The 16271-nt window shown below is 38.8% G+C and overlaps 2 pseudogenes; both read left to right on the top strand.

Moving 5' to 3' along the window:
- The first annotated feature begins 505 nt into the window (after positions 1-505).
- LOC129628145 (olfactory receptor 56A3-like) lies at positions 506-1449 on the top strand (annotated as a pseudogene).
- Positions 1450-14762: 13313 nt separating this feature from the next.
- On the top strand, positions 14763-15721 carry LOC129627758 (olfactory receptor 56A3-like; annotated as a pseudogene).
- The last annotated feature ends 550 nt before the right edge of the window (positions 15722-16271 follow it).

Below are 16271 nucleotides of genomic sequence, written 5' to 3'. Positions count from 1 at the left end.
TAGGGGTGGATGGAAGTTTACAGCTATTTATGTGAGTCCCTAGTTTGTGACAGTCTCTGCTATTTCTTTGCATGCATTGTTATAGTTAAATTGTGGATGTGACACATTCTGTATGGTCTTTAAAAAAAAAAAAAACAGGAAGAAACTTGCAGGTACAAACTTGGACAATAATTTGTCACAAAATGTAATAGTTTTCTAAGTAATTTTCTATGTCTTTTAGTTTCTGTAAAGACTTAATTAATCAAAAAATAACCTTGAATAAATCAAACATGTATAAACAAATCATATAACTTCATCCCCTTACACTCTCTAAAGTAATAGGAATAAGTGAGTAGAATAACAAAAAGGATAACAGATAAATTCTCCTGATTCAAGATAGCCTGCTAGGACCCACAAATCACTAGGTAAAGCAAGTTCTATTTTCATATATCTTAAATCAATAGTTAATTTTTAATCTTAATTTTACAGGTCACTAAAAGAAAGCTATAGAAATAAATGACAAAATATGACAGCACACCAAAATGGGAATATCTTCACTGAGGCTTCAGATTTCCTCCTCAATTGTTTTGGTAGGTGCCCAAGCTGGCAACTCTGGTTGTCCCTGCCCCTTAGCCTCTTCTTTCTACTGGCCATGAGGGCCAACACCACCCTCTTGACCACCATCCGGCTGGAGGCCTCTCTACATGAGCCCATGTACTACATGTTTAGCCTCCTGTCTCTGCTGGACATGGTACTCTGCCTCACTGTCATCCGAAGGTCCTGGCCATCTTTTGGTTTGATCTCAGGTCCATCAGCTTCTTCGCCTGCTTCCTTCAGATGTTCAACATGAGTTCCTTCCTTGCCATGGAGTCCTGCACGTTCACGGTCACGGCCTATGACGGCTATGTGGCCATCTGCCATCCACTGAGGTTCACATCCATCATCACTGACCAACTTGTGGTCAAGGCAGCCATTTTTATTTTGGCAAGAAATTCCTTTACTATTTTTCCCATCCCCATTCTCTCAGGACGACTCCATTATTGTGGGAGAGATGTCATTGAGAACTGCATCTGTGCTAATGTCTGTGTCCAGGCTCTCTTGTGATGACATTACTATCAGTCGTTTTTATCTGTTTGCATTTGGGTGGGCACTGCTGGGATCTGACCTAATCCTCATCTTCCTCCCCTACACCCTCATCCTTTGGGCTGTTCTGAGACTCAAGTCAGAAGGAGCTGTGGCCAAGGCCCTAAGCACATGTGGCTCCCACTTCATCCTTATCCTCTTCTTCAGCACCATCCTCCTGGTCTTTGTCCTCACTCATGTGACAAAGAAGAAGGTGTCCCCTAATGTGCCAGTCTTGCTCGATGTCATCCACTATGTCATTCCTGCAGCCCTCACCCCATTGCTTATGGGGTACGAACCCAGGAGATTAAGCAAAAAATCCAGTGATTGCTGAAGAAAGGATGGTAATTAAGACAACTAGGTAGGATGGTTTTTAAGTCAGTAATAAAAGAGTGGATTGAAGTTCATATCTATAAGTTTTAATCTCAAATTGGATGGACTGACTGTGTCCCCTTTAATAAAGCTGCAGTTGCTTTTAGAGTTTCTCTCTCTCTCACTCCTCATCAGAAAATCTCCTTGGCCCTTCTCCTTTTGTCCCACGCTTATCTTATTTTGCCCAAAGTATTGAGTTTTCTTAGGCAGGTTCTAAAGTGAGAAATTTATGTTCATAAATATATAACTTAATATGACATAAATTTTATATTCTTGAGAATAAAACTGTGGATGTTTTGTGAACTGTGACGTATAATGTGTACTGTGTTCTTATTCTTATATCCACAGAAGTAAGCATATTGGAGACAAAGACATGAATTTCAGGCCTTAATGTTAGAAGGTTATTGCTAGTCTATAATTAGGTATTTTGTCTGAATCTTCAACCTCATTATAGACTTTTCTGTAACTGAGTGCTCTCTCTCAACATGCAAGCACATTGCTGGTTTCCTTTGTCATTCTGTCTCTTCTCTTCTAGCAGACAAGGTTTTCTTTGCAATGTGTATTGCAAAAAGGACTTCCCTATATCTCAAATGATAAAGAATCTGCCTGCAATGCAGGAGACCAGGGTTCAGTCCCTGAGTCAGGAAGATTCTCTGAAGAAGGGAATGGCAATCCACTCCAATATTCTTGCCTGGAGAATCCCATGGACAGAGGAGCCTGGCAGACTACAGTCCTTGGTATTGCAAAGAGTCAGATACAACTGAGTGACTAAACCAGTTTCTTATATTAAGAGATGCCTAATTTTTTATCCCCATGAATCTACACTTGACCACTTATCTTTGTGATTCAGAGTGTCACATAAGGTATGCAAATATAGCTTTGCTAATAAGTTAAAGATTTATAAGCATTATAATATATGATTCAGTAATAATACTGAAATATAAAACAGATTATATGATTATTGTCCCCTATTATTTGGATATCTTCTGAGCACACATTTCCTGTGTCTGGGAATTCTTTTAACTATTAAGCTACAAAAGTAAATAGAATTTTATTAGTGCTTTCAGGAGCTCAAAGTTTGATTTGGAGGAATATAAATATCAATTCCAGGAATATATTCTTCTCAAATGAAAAGGCTGAGAAATGAAATAATGTGCCTCTATGGGTATTAAGATGCTGAGCAACCAAGGAAAGCACTGGATAGTGTTAGAAGGTCTGAGTTGTAAGCCTTGCACAACCACAAACAAAAAGTAGTTTTAGGGGAACAAATGAGGTGATGTCACTGTGCTTAACAGTATTCTATTGTCTAATAACAGTGAACAGTTTTATAAGACCCTTTCTAGATATAAACTTGTGTGCTCAATGACAACTTAAACATGTATTGTTTGACCATGAACAGAAAATCTCCCCAAAGAGTTCAAAACTATCCCCAAAGTCTAGTTCTTTCAATCTTCACTGAAAGCACCAGGAATACATCCCTTGACCTACTTAAGCATGCCTTCTGCAAAGCTATATCCATTTCCTTTTCTTCTTCACCTCACAGTGAGAAACAATAAATTGGTATTTGCATTCTTAGTTCCTTCTATGAACAATTACTTGAAAAGTAAGCATGCACTCACATAAAAAGCAATAAGTAAAAGCATGTTCAATATTTTAATCAAGAATAATACATTTCTCAAAAGTAAAATCAATTTTAAGATCCAAATATGTTCATATCATAGCTAATCTTTTTCTTTATTAAAGAAGATCTTCCAAAAACAAACCTCATTGACTCAAAGATTTCAATCTAAGAATAATGTCTTAATTTAAAATGTGCATGCATAGATACCCATTTCTATAGTTCCCATGTATAACTTTTCATTAAACTCATCGCATCAATTTGGAGCTATACCTCTGCTTCTTGACTCAACACCAATTTGCATTCATTCCATTATGGCCAATACTCAGCACTATGCCTAATACATATATTATATTCAAATAGTTTTGATTAAATGAATGGATGTATAACCGAAACTAATAAAATATAGTCGTTAATTGTTTGAATATCAGGACATACATTAAAACTCATAGGAGTGCCACACAGCAAAAGGCTTAGCTAGTGTAATTTGTGCCCTCCATATACCTCAAGGGGGCTTCCTTGGTGGCTCAAATGGTAAAGAATCTGCCTGCAGTGCAGGAGATCCAGGTTCGATTCCTGGGTTGGGAAGATCCCTGGAAAAGGGCATGGCAACCCACTGCAGTATTATTGCCTGGGAAATCCCAGGACAGAGGAGCATGGAGGGCTGCAGTCCATGGGGTCACAAAGAGTCAGATATGCCTGAGAGACTAACACACATGAGACTTGTATTTGGGCTTCCCTGATAGCTCAGTTGGTAAAGAATCCACCTACAGTGCAGAAGACCCTGGTCCAATTCATGGGTCTGGAAGATCCCCTGGAGTAGAGATAGGCTATCCACTCCAGTCTTCTTGGGCTTCCCTTGTAGCTCAGCTGGTTAAGAATCCACCTGCAATGTGGGAGATCTGGATTCGATCTCTGTGTTGGGAAGATCCCCTGGAGAAGAGAAAGACTACCTACTCCAGTATTCTGGCCTGGAAAATTCCATGGACTATATAGTCCATGGAGTTGCAAAGAGTCAGACATGACTGAGAAACTTTCATATATATCTCAAGGAAAGTTAAATCTTGGGTGTGTACTGTCATGTCTGACTCTTTGTGACCCCATGAACAGTTGCCCACCAGGCTCTTCTGTCCATGGGATTTTTCAGGCAAGAATTCTGGAGTGGGTTGCCATTTCCTCCTCCAGAGTATTTTCCCAACCCAGGGATGGAACCCACATCTCCTGGGTCTCCCCACTAACCACCTGGGAAGCCCAACTAAATTTTACTGTTATTAAATTCTGTTATTTGAGTATTAGGTGAGTGACTCTCAAATTGTACCAACTCTATAACTCTAATATTATGTGTTTAGTTTTATAACAACTATCTTCTAAATGTTTAAGGGAATGTACACATGTATACGGCTTCCCAGGTGGCACTAGTAGTAAACAACCCACCTGCCAACGCAGAAGACATAAGAGAAAGAGGTTGGATCCCTGGGTCAGGAAGATCCTCTGGAGAAGGGCATGGCAACCCACTCCAGTATTCTTGCCTAGAGAATCCCATGAACAGAGGAGCCTAGTGGGCTACTGCCAGTAGAGTCTCAAAAAGTTGGACAGTGCTGAAGCAACTTAGCACACAAGCGTGCATGCACACGTGTATACATTTTTAAATAAAATAGATTCAAAAAGCACTACTATATTTATCCTGTGTGATTTATGTATAAGTACCTACAGATAATGGAGCTCTGCCCTTTCTTGGGTTTTTTTCCATGATGACTTGCTTCTAGTCAGGAATCTAATCTGGAGAGAGCTCTGGTCTGGAATTTCATTGATCTGCTTTCTAACCTTGTCTTTTCCAGCTATAGTTTTTCAATGTTGAACAATTTACTTAGCCTCTTTGACTATTAGTATTTAAGGGGTCAGGTCATATAATCTATTTCATAGTGTTCTTATGAAGATAAAAAATAGAAAAAAAAATGCTAGTTAAGTTTAAAAAGTATTCAAGTAATGTTGGTAGCAAACTCCAGGAGACAGTGAAGGACAGAGAAGCCTGGTGTGCTACAGTTCATGCTCTCCCACAATTGAACACAACTTAGCAATTGAACAACAATGATGGTATAAGGAGCCATTATTTATGCCACCTCTTCTTTAACCCTCCTCAGTTCAGTTCATTCCCTCAGTCATGTCCGACTTTTTGCGACCCCATAATTTGCAGCATGCCAGGCCTCCCTGTCCATCACCAACTCCTGGAGTTCACTCTGACTAATGTCCATCGAGTCGGTGATGCCATCCAGCCATCTCATCCTCTGTCATCCCCTTCTTCTCTTGCCCCTAATCCCTCCCAGCATCAGAGTTTTTTCCAATGAGTCAACTCTTTGCATGAGGTGGCCAAAGTACTGGAGTTTCAGCTTTAGCATCAGTCCTTGCAATGAACACCCAGGACTGATCTCCTTTGGAATGGACTGGTTGGATCTCCTTGCAATCCAAGGGACTCTCAAGAGTCTTCTCCAACACCACAGGTCAAAAGCATCAATTCTTCGGTGCTCAGCTTTCTTCACAGTCCAACTCTCACATCCATACATGACCACAGGAAAAACCATAGCCTTGACTAGATGGACCTTTGTTGGCAAAGTAATGTCTCTGCTTTTTAATATGTTATCCAGGTTGGTCATAACTTTCCTTCCAAGGAGTAAGCGTCTTTTAATTTCATGGCTGCACACCATCTGCAGTGATTTTGGAGCCCCAAAAAGTAAAGTCTGACAGTGTTTCCACTGTTTCCCCATCTATTTCCCATGAAGTGATAGGACCAGATGCCATGATCTTAGTTTTCTGAATGTTGAGCTTTAAGCCAACTTTTTCACTCTCCTCTTTCACTCTCATCAAGAGGCTTTTTAGTTCCTCTTCACTTTCTGCCATAAGGGTGGTGTCATCTGCATATCTGAGGTTATTGATATTTCTCCCGGCAATCTTGATTCCAGCTTCTGCTTCTTGCAGCCCAGCGTTTCTCATGATGTACTCTGCACATAAGTTAAATAAGCAGGGTGACAATATACAGCCTTGACGTACTCCTTTTCCTATTTTAAACCAGTTTGTTTTTCCATGTCCAATTCTAACTGTTGCTTCCTGACCTGCATATCAGTTTCTCAAGCAGCAGGTCGGGTGGTCTGGTATTCCCATCTCTCTCAGAATCTTCCAGAGTTTATTGTGATTCACACAGTCAAAGGCTTTGGCATAGTCAAAAAAGCCGAAATAGATGTTTTTCTGGAACTCTCTTCCTTTTCCCATGATCCAGCAGATGTTGGTAATTGTATCTCTGATTCCTCTGTCTTTTCTAAAACCAGCTTGAACATCTGGAAGTTCATGGTTTACATATTGCTGAAGCCTGGCTTGGAGAATTTTGAGCATTACTTTACTAACCCTCCTTAACAAATAATAAAACTGAGCCTCTTAGTGTCTTTCTGATGTTATATAGCAAGTAAGAATCTCCAGTGGAAAGGGTCTAAAAAGGAACAGCTTGCCAATTATACAAGGCATTTCTTTAAAGGGAAACCCTCTGTTAGCTTTTTAACTCACTGGTCCTTAGCAAGATTGGCTTGACATCTTGCAATTTCCAGATGTCAGATAATGATATCCAAAAACTCTCAAAAAATACTAAATTAACCTTGCTTTTATGAGTGTCAATGATAAATGTTTTAAAATCACATAAACTGCAATTTATGTAAGGAAGAGCCTTAAGTGAAGGACATGATGATTACAAAATAGTTTTGGAAATGCAAATGGTCATTTGTTTTCCTGGAACTGACTTTAACTCTCAATAACTAGAGAGTTATTGGCATGAAAAGTGCTCTCACTCCTAACAATCCAAAGGATAAAAAGGAGCTTATGTCGCTTAAATATTATTAAATTAAATAAATCTTGGTTATCAATCAAATGAAAAATCTGGACTGATTTGGGAATGTCCCACTTTAAAAGCTACCTGTATGACTTGTAAAAATTGACTGGAAGAGGTGGTGCATGAGAGGGTAAAGTCCAAGAGATAGGTGGTAATTCAAAAGTGATGACCCTGCCTTATAGTCAGAAACACATATAACTTCTGGTGAGACCACTGTTTATTAAGATGCTATGAGCAAATAAAACTACAAAAAAGAAAATAAGCACAAAGCAGCAAGTGTAAGTGAAAGTGCTCCAAATAGTAGGCACAAATCTGAGATCAAACTGCTTCTGATATAGACAATTCTGTGGAAGAGGTGCCAAGGTGAGAGGCAGTGGTTATTTCAAGTTTTATGTTGACTAATGGCTTTCCAATACAAAAGATACTAGGGAGCCAAATTTTATAGTATTAGTAGTAACAATGACAGCGTAATAACAGTCAAGTGCTCCTAACATGCTCACATTTATTCCTCACAAGTATGCAAATTAGGAATATAAAACAGATGATTTAAGGGACTTGTCACATGAAAGAGCTGGAAGCTGAATTTTCTTCTATCTAACCTTCAGCCCAGGACCCTTGGTCACAGGAACAGGGGCTAATTAGAAAAATTCAGTAACAGAAGATGAACCACCCTTTTGAACAGCCACACACTAATTGCAGTATATTGCTAAGTAATCAATTAGATAAAGAAATTATCTTTTTTACATTAAAAGTGTCACAAGAGTAGGGCTTCTTGAAAACCCCACTCAAGTAGAACTATTTTTCACACACATGAAAAGATTAGGGAATGGATCTGAGTGTTTTACAGTCAGTAGAAACTGTCAACATAGAAATGCACAGGATTAAATTTAAGCACAAGACATATTTTTATCGAAAGTCAATTCAGTTGCTAAGTTGTGTCCGACTCTTTACGACCCCATGGACTGCAGCATTCAAGGCTTCGTTGTCCTTCACCAACTCCCAGAATTTGCTCAAACTCATGTCCATAGAGTTAGTGATGCCGTCCAACCATCTCATCCCCTGTCATCCCCTTCTCCTACCACCTTCAATCTTGCCCAGCATCAGGGTCTTTTCAAATGAGACCGTTCTTCACATCAGGTGACCAAAGTATTGGAGTTTCAGCTTCAGCATCAGTCCTGAATATTCAGGACTTATTTCCTTTAGGATTGACTAGTTTGATCTTCTTGGAGTCCAAGGGATTCTCAAGAGTCTTCTCCAACACCACAGTCTAAAAGCATCAATTCCGAGATCAGACGAGATCGGGCGCCTTCAGGCCGATAAGGCCGGAGACTATTGGGATGACCCAGAGGGATGGTGTGGGGAGGGAGGAGGGAGGAGGGTTCAGGATGGGGAACACATGTATACCTGTGGCGGATTCATTTTGATATTTGGCAAAACTAATACAATTATGTAAAGTTTAAAAAATAAAATTAAATTAAAAAAAATAAAAATAAAAAATAAAAGCATCAATTCTTCAGTGCTCAGCTTTCTTTATAGTCCAACTCTCACATCCATACATGACTAATGGAAAAACCATAGCTTTGAATAGACGGACCTTTGTCGGCAAAGTAATCTCTCTGCTTTTGAATACGCTGTCTAGGTTGGTCATAGCTTTTCTTCCAAAGAGCAAGCATCTTTTAATTTCATGGCTGCAATCACCATATACAGTGATTTTGGAGCCCCAAAAAATAAAGTCTCTCACTGTTTCCAATGTTTCCCCATTTATTTGCCATGAAGTGATGGGACCAGATGCCATGATCTTAGTTTTCTGAATGTTGAGTTTTAAGCTAGCTTTTTCACTCTCCTCTTTCACTTTCATCAAGAGGCTCTTTAGTTCTTCCTCACTTTCTGCTATAAGGGTGGTGTCATCTACATACATGAGGTTATTGACATTTCTCTTGGCAATCTTGATTCCAGCTTGTGCTTCATCCAGCCTGGCATTTTGCATGATGTACTCTGCATATAAGTTAAATAAGCAGGGTGACAATATATAGCCTTGATGTACTCCTTTCCTGATTCAGAACCAGTTCATTTTTCCATTTTTGCTTCTAACTGTTGCTTCCTGATCTGCATACGGATTTCCCAGGAGGTAAGTAAGGTGGTCTGGAATTCTCATCTTTTTAAGAATTTTCCATAATTTGTTGTGATCCATACAGTCAATGGCTTTGGCATAGTCAATAAAGCAGAAGTAGATGTTTTTCTGGAATTCTCTTGCATTTTTGATGATCCAGCAGATGTTGGCAACTTGATCTCTGGTTCCTCTGTTTTTTCTAAAGCCAACTTGAACATCTGGAAGTTCACAGTTCACTTACTGTTGAAGCCTGGCTTGGAGAATTGAGATATTACTTTGCTAGCATGTGAGATGAGTGCAATTGTGCGATAGTTTGAACATTCTTTGGAATTGCCCTTCTTTGGGACTGGAATGAAAACTGACTTTTTCCAGTCCTGTGGCCACTGCTGGATTTCCATATTTGCTGGCATATTGAGTGCAGCACTTTCACAGCATCATCTTATAGGATTTGAAATAGAGAAATTGGAATTCCATTACCTCCACTAGCTTTGTTCGTAGTGATGCTTCCTAAGGCCCACTTGACTTCGCATTCCTGGGTGTCTGGCCCTAGGTGAGTGATCACACCATCATGGTTATCTGTGTCATGAAGATCTTTTTTGTATAGTTTTTCTGTGTATTCTTGCCACCTCTTCTTAATATCTTCTGCTTCTGTTAGGTCCATACCATTTCTGTCCTTTATTGTGCCCATCTTTGCATGAAATGTTCCCTTGGTGTCTCTAATTTTCTTGAAGAGATCTCTAGTCTATTGTTTTCCAGTTTCTTTGCACTGATCACTGAGGAAGGCTTTCTTTTCTCTCCTTGCTATTCTTTGGAACTGCATTCACATGGGTGTATCTTTCCTTTTCTCCTTTGCCTTTCACTTCTCTTCTTTTCTCAGGTATTTGTGAGGTCTCCTCAGACAACCATTTTGCCTTTTTGCATTTCTTTTTCTTGGGGATGGTCTTGACACTGACTCCTGTACAATGTCACGAACCTCCATCCATAGTTCTTCAGGCACTCTGTTTATCAGATCTAATCCTTTGAATCTATTTGTCACTTCTACTGCATAATCATAACGGATTTGATTTAGGTCACAGTTGAATGTTATTTGTTTTTCCCTACTTTCTTCAATAGAAGTCTGAATTTTTCAATAAGGAGTTCATGATCTGCACTACAGACAGCTCCCCATCTTGGTTTTGCTGACTGTATAGACAGAAGATATCTCCATCTTTGGCTGCAAAGAATATAATCAATCTGATTTGGGTATTGACCATCTGGTTATGTCCATGTGTGAGTCTTCTCTTGTATTGTTGGAATATACATTTCTGAAAAATAAAAAAGAAAAAGACTTTTTTGATAAAAAATATATTTCTGATAAAAAAGATATTTTTATCAATACATTTCTGAAAAATCAGAACTTGATACTCACTGATATCAAAGCTATTTGCCTTGACCCTTTTAGCCCTAGAGTTTTGTGTTCTAAAATTAATCATGCCTTTATTTCCTAAGTATCCCATTTTATCCATTTAACTGGTCCAGGAAAATTAACTCTGAGACTCTTGCTATGCTTTGGGGGCATTATTGACTCTGCTTAGGGAAAACAGATCTTAAAGAACTGAAAGTAAATCTGTATCCCAATGGGATAAGAAGATGCTGGGCTCTTGATTCTCTGAAAGGCCAGCAAGGCAGTCTTTCCCTGGGGAAGTAGAAACTCAAGTATAAACTCTCCTTTCTGAAAGCCAGAGTGTAGAAGAGCCAGACAGAGACAGAACTCCCTGGCAGAGATTGCTGTCTCCATCCAGTAAGTCTGCTCCAGCAGAAAATTAAGTCACCACTGTGATAGTGGACACCTCGCTAAAGCAGGGACTGCACTGGTAATAAAACTGGGTTTGCAGTTGGAAGACCTGTAGGTTTTAGGAAAGGCGTTTGAGGACAGGACTTGAAGGGACATGAGAAAGAGAAGTGGCATGGAGCCAGATGAAGATGATGATGCCAAAGCTGAGCCCAGAGTCTGTGTGTGCTGGAGAGAGGTTTGGTCCTTGTGGGAGTTCATGGATTTGCACCAGAGTATCATGTTAGAGAGAGCTGGACAATCCTTGGTTGAACTCTTCTGAGAACACGAGGGAGAATGCAGATCTGAAAGGGAAAAAACATTTCCTATCACACTCCCTTGATTATCATTACTTAGGAATCTTCACTAGTTTGCCTTTTACTGCCTTTCTCATTTCATAAAAGTACCTGATCCACTTTCTGCTCTCTCCTTTATTTCTCTGACTCCTTTTGTCTTCTTTCTTCTCTATCCAATCTATTTTGTTGTAATTTCAGAATTTTCTTTTTGCATCTTCTCTCCACCATCTATATTTTTGGGCACATATGCTTCTGTTCTCCCCCACTTCTTCTACTCTCTCTCTCTTCCATTCATTTGGACTAGAGTCACTTCACCATGCATAGCTTTCTCCAGACCCACATAGATCCCCAGGGGAAGCAAGCTTAGAGTACCATTTCCACTCAATGCTCTTCTCACTCTCGTTATTATGATTTATTACTCCTTATCCCTCTTTCTTGCTTTACTCAGGTCCCTTTGAAAAAATGTGACAACAGACTCAATACTTTTTTAATATTAATGAAAATTCCTATATCTTCTATTTATTTTAATTTAGTACCCAAAAATAACTGATAAAAGTCTCTGCACAGGTGTGGCTCTGTAGACCAAGAACAATAATCTTACAGGACAAATCATTAAGAAGTTTTCCCTGGTGTAATGGCCTAAGAGATCACAGTTGCTGCTCCAAGGAATCCGTCTACAGGCTTGTTGGAACAACAAAATGAGCAGTGAAGTCTATTAACCTATGCAGTGTAACCTAACAATTGGGGGAAAACAGGGATGAATGATATGAATACAGAGAGTTAAGGAGGAGAGGCATGAGGGCACAGTAGAGAAGAGATACTCTTCAAAATAGAGGCTAAGAAGCTTCGAGTTAATGTGCAACATGGAAGATGGACTTCTAGTTCTAGTGGTCTGACACTCATGGATTCTTCTGATTAAAATAGTCATACCCACCATTATGATCATCTTTTCATCTCTGATGTTGGAAGTTAGACCATGTTATCTAGGTGTCTACATTTAGTTATATCTTGATATATCTAGGTGTATTTTATTTTTTTTAATCCCATTTGATTTAGTGGACCTCTTAGTTCTGCTTATTGATATATTTCATCATTTCTGAAAGGCTCAAAGCTCTATCCCTTTCTTTTCTTCAATCTGGAACTTGGATTTTATTTGTTAGACCTTCTTACTCTATCCTCAATTCCTCTCACACTTTCTTCAGCATTTTTCAACCCATGGACTGTAGCCCACAAGGTTCCTCTGTCTATTGGATTTTCTAGGCAAGAATCCTGGAGTGGGTTGCCATTTCCTTTTCCAGGGGATCTTCCAGACTCAGGAATCGAACCTGGGTCTCCTGTATTGCAGGCAGATTCCTGCATTGCAGGCGGATCCTTTACTGACTGAGCTACAAGGGAAGCCCCATATTTTAGTTCACTAATTATATTTCAAATTGTGGTTTATATGCTATTAAGCTTATCTCTTAAATTTTTTAATTATTATATTTTTATTTCTAGGAGGTATAACTGGTATTATTTTAAACATTATCTTTGCTTATATTTTCAAGTCTATCTCTCATTTCTTTTTTTAAAGAGCCATTAAAGTCAACACACGTGCAAACTGATAATATGAAGTTATCAAAATTCATCTGTCAACTCAAAGTACTTGACATCAATAATATACTGTTATCTGTTAATTCATTCTCTGAATAGAGTTCTTTAAGGACAAAGTAGTGCATCCTAGTAATATCTGATCTTCAGTTCTATCACACAGTAGGTTCTCAATTAAAATATTTATTTATTGACCAAGTGGGCATATATCATGGATTTACTATGTAAGAGATATCATGCCAATGCCTATAGGGAATGTAAAGACAAATAACATGATAACTCACCAATAATAAAGTAATTAAGAAGATAAGGAAATTAATAGATATCTGGCACAAATAATTAGCCAGTTTCTGTGCATATTAAATACCAATCACATATAAAACCAATCAGTTTAATACAAAGATCTGTATCAACCTTGTTCCTTAGGAGGAAAATAATTTGCTTACACTCTCCATTTCTTTCATCTTTTGTTGTGTCCGTTCAGTTTCTTTTTTCAGTTGACTTATCTCTTGTTCATTTTGTAGTGTTATAAACTCTTTTTCTCGAAGTTGTTCTTTGGCATTTTGCAATTTTTCATTCAAACTTTCTATCTGAATTTTAAACAGAGCAATGTTAATGTAAATAAAGAAATATAATTCTTCCAAAAAAAAAATAAATAAAGAGCCATTGGAAAAAATGCTTCAATATTAATATCAAATAATGACTATCTCAAGATTTTGTAGTGAATTCTATGATCTATTGTTTTCTGGGGTTTTACTCCTAATCTTTTTTCTTTTCAATAATTTTTTTACTGCAAACAATTTCTTCAGAAGTCTATATTGAAATTCTTTGAGGCCTGAGATAAAAATTTGTTCCTCAAAAGGGATTTTGATTTGATCCTGTTGTTTTCTGATGCCACTGCCCATAACCCAGAATAACTTTAAATATCTTTTGAGCCAAAGAGCTGGTGTGAACTCAGGATGCAAAGTTACATAGGACCAGCTTGTACATCAGAATTTACAGGGAAGATTTTTCCCAAGTAATGAGATTTGACGTAGTTTATTTCCTTAGAAGTTCCCAGTGCAGATGTGGAATGGAGATGAAGGTGGGGACTTATTTCTAGTGCACAGCACCATTCCAGATGTAGTGCTGTAAAGTCCGACCATATAGGAGATCACATAATAAATAGATTCCCACCCTGCTTGAACCTGGATTTTATCTTCTGTCCCTGAGCTCTATTATGTAAGAAAACTGGTGCTGATGTTCATGAAATGCCACCAGTGTCCTCAGGTTGAAAGCCAACATTGATGTTTTGTTTCAATGTCTGAATTTCACTCGGTCCTTAATCTGATAAATCTTTCTTTTCTGTCTGTTCAAGCATCCATTAAAGGCATTTAAATACACATATAAACACAAGTATGTATGGGTATAGGTATAAGTAAGAATATCGGTGTGGGTATGGATGATGGCATTGATAGAGATTTGACTTAGACATAATATTAAAAATGTTTTTATTAATTTTCATCAGGGAGTTGCTCTATGTACCCAGTCTATCATACCTCTGCATACTCTCAATTTTTACTCCCTTAAAAACTTAATTGTGGATGCCATCTACACTTTAGAATGCATTTATATACATTTGAACCTTAAACTATAATGTTTTCTCAGCCTTTGATTTTATCTGATACTTAACTAATTTCTGATCCATTAAACATCAACGGAGGAAACATACTTGTGTGAGTACCCTCCAACATTCACAAAAGAGAAAACGGAAGATGATACATAGATGAAAGAACCATAGGAAACATTTATTTATATATTCAATGAAAATTTATTAGCCACTTCTGTGTGTCAAAAATGTTCTAGACACAAGGAATGGGAGTGAAAGAGGCGGCTTGTGTCCATATCTTCAAGGATCTTATAAGTTAAATCCACACTCGTGAGAGTCTGTGGTAGAATTAACACCTTCTCTCTTCTTCAGCTACCTAAAGACATCTTCCTCCCTGAAGTCACTGCCAATGCTGCCTTATAGCAACAGCTCCCTCTCTACTGAAGTCTCTGAGTTCCTCCTGAACTGTTTTGTCAGGTCCCCCAGCTGGCAGCTCTGGCTGTCCCTGCCCCTTAGCCTCCTCTTCCTCCTGGCCATGGGGGCCAACACCACCCTCCTGATCACCATCCAGCTGGATGCCTCTCTGCATGAGCCCATGTATTACCTGCTCAGCCTGCTCTCCCTGCTGGACATGGTGCTCTGCCTCACTGTCATCCCCAAGGTCCTGGCCATCTTCTGGTTTGATCTCAGGCCCATCAGCTTTTCTGCCTGCTTCCTCCAAATGTTCATCATGAATAACTTCCTGCCCATGGAATCATGCACCTTCTTAGTCATGGCCTATGACCGCTATGTGGCCATCTGCAAGCCTCTGCACTACCCATCTATCATCACAGACCAATTTGTGTCAAGAGCTCTTGTCTTCATCTTGGCCCGAAACACATTTCTTACTGCACCTATTCCCATCCTCTCTGCACGGCTCCATTATTGTAGAGAAATATAATTGAGAACTGTATCTGTGCCAACCTCTCCGTGTCCAAGCTCTCTTGTGGTAACATCACCCTTAACAAAATCTACCAATTAATTTTAGCCTGGACTTTGCTGGGCTTTGACCTCATCCTCATCTTCCTCTCCTATATCTTCATCCTCCGAGCTGTCCTTAGACTCAATACAAGAGGGGCAGCTGCTAAAGCTCTGAGCACCTGTGGCTCTCACTTTATCCTTATCCTCTTCTTCAGCACCATCCTGCTGGTTTTTGTTTTTACCCATTTGGCCAAGAAAAAGGTTTCACCAGATATTCCTGTCTTACTTAATGTTCTCCACCATGTCATTCCTGCAGCTCTCAACCCCATTGTCTATGGTGTTCGAACTCAGGAAATTAAGCAGGGGATTTGGAAATTATTGAGGAAGGGTAGTGACAGCAGAAAGTAATTATATTCTTGCTGCTGTCCACGAAGAATACTCAAAATCACAATTGAAAAGCAAGGACTGGGATGTAGAAATAAAGTTCTACTTCCTGTTCTTGCCTAATGATATGAACTGTGCAGTTTCCTCTTACTCAGAGTCACATCCTAGTTCTTATCATTCCATGGTATCCTGGCAGAGACAAAGGATAAAGATGTATAATCTCTCATCATGCTAGCCAGACCTGGGGTCATGAATTTGACCCCTAATTTGACCTAATTGTCTGCTTCTAATTATCTCCCAAGTAGAACTAATGGAGATGAAAAAAATCTATGCTCACTTAAAAATGTGTGGCCAAAGCAAAATAGCTCTTAAAGACTGTGCTTTGACTTTGGAAGAGTAAATATAAGACTAAAAAGCAACTGCTTAAAAGTGTTTAAAATTGCTGTTACATTTTAACATTTTTCTTTAGGCATTCAAAAATATTTATAAAAGTTATTTTATATTCAACATATTATTAGAAAATGGAAAACTAACTAAATAAATCCCGGCCTGTTGTTTGAAAGCACGTGACCTA

This window comes from Bubalus kerabau, chromosome 15, assembly GCF_029407905.1.
Source record: "Bubalus kerabau isolate K-KA32 ecotype Philippines breed swamp buffalo chromosome 15, PCC_UOA_SB_1v2, whole genome shotgun sequence".
Lineage (NCBI taxonomy): Eukaryota > Metazoa > Chordata > Mammalia > Artiodactyla > Bovidae > Bubalus > Bubalus kerabau.
Note: the sequence above shows the minus strand (reverse complement) of the source record. Positions and strands in the feature narration are given on the sequence as shown.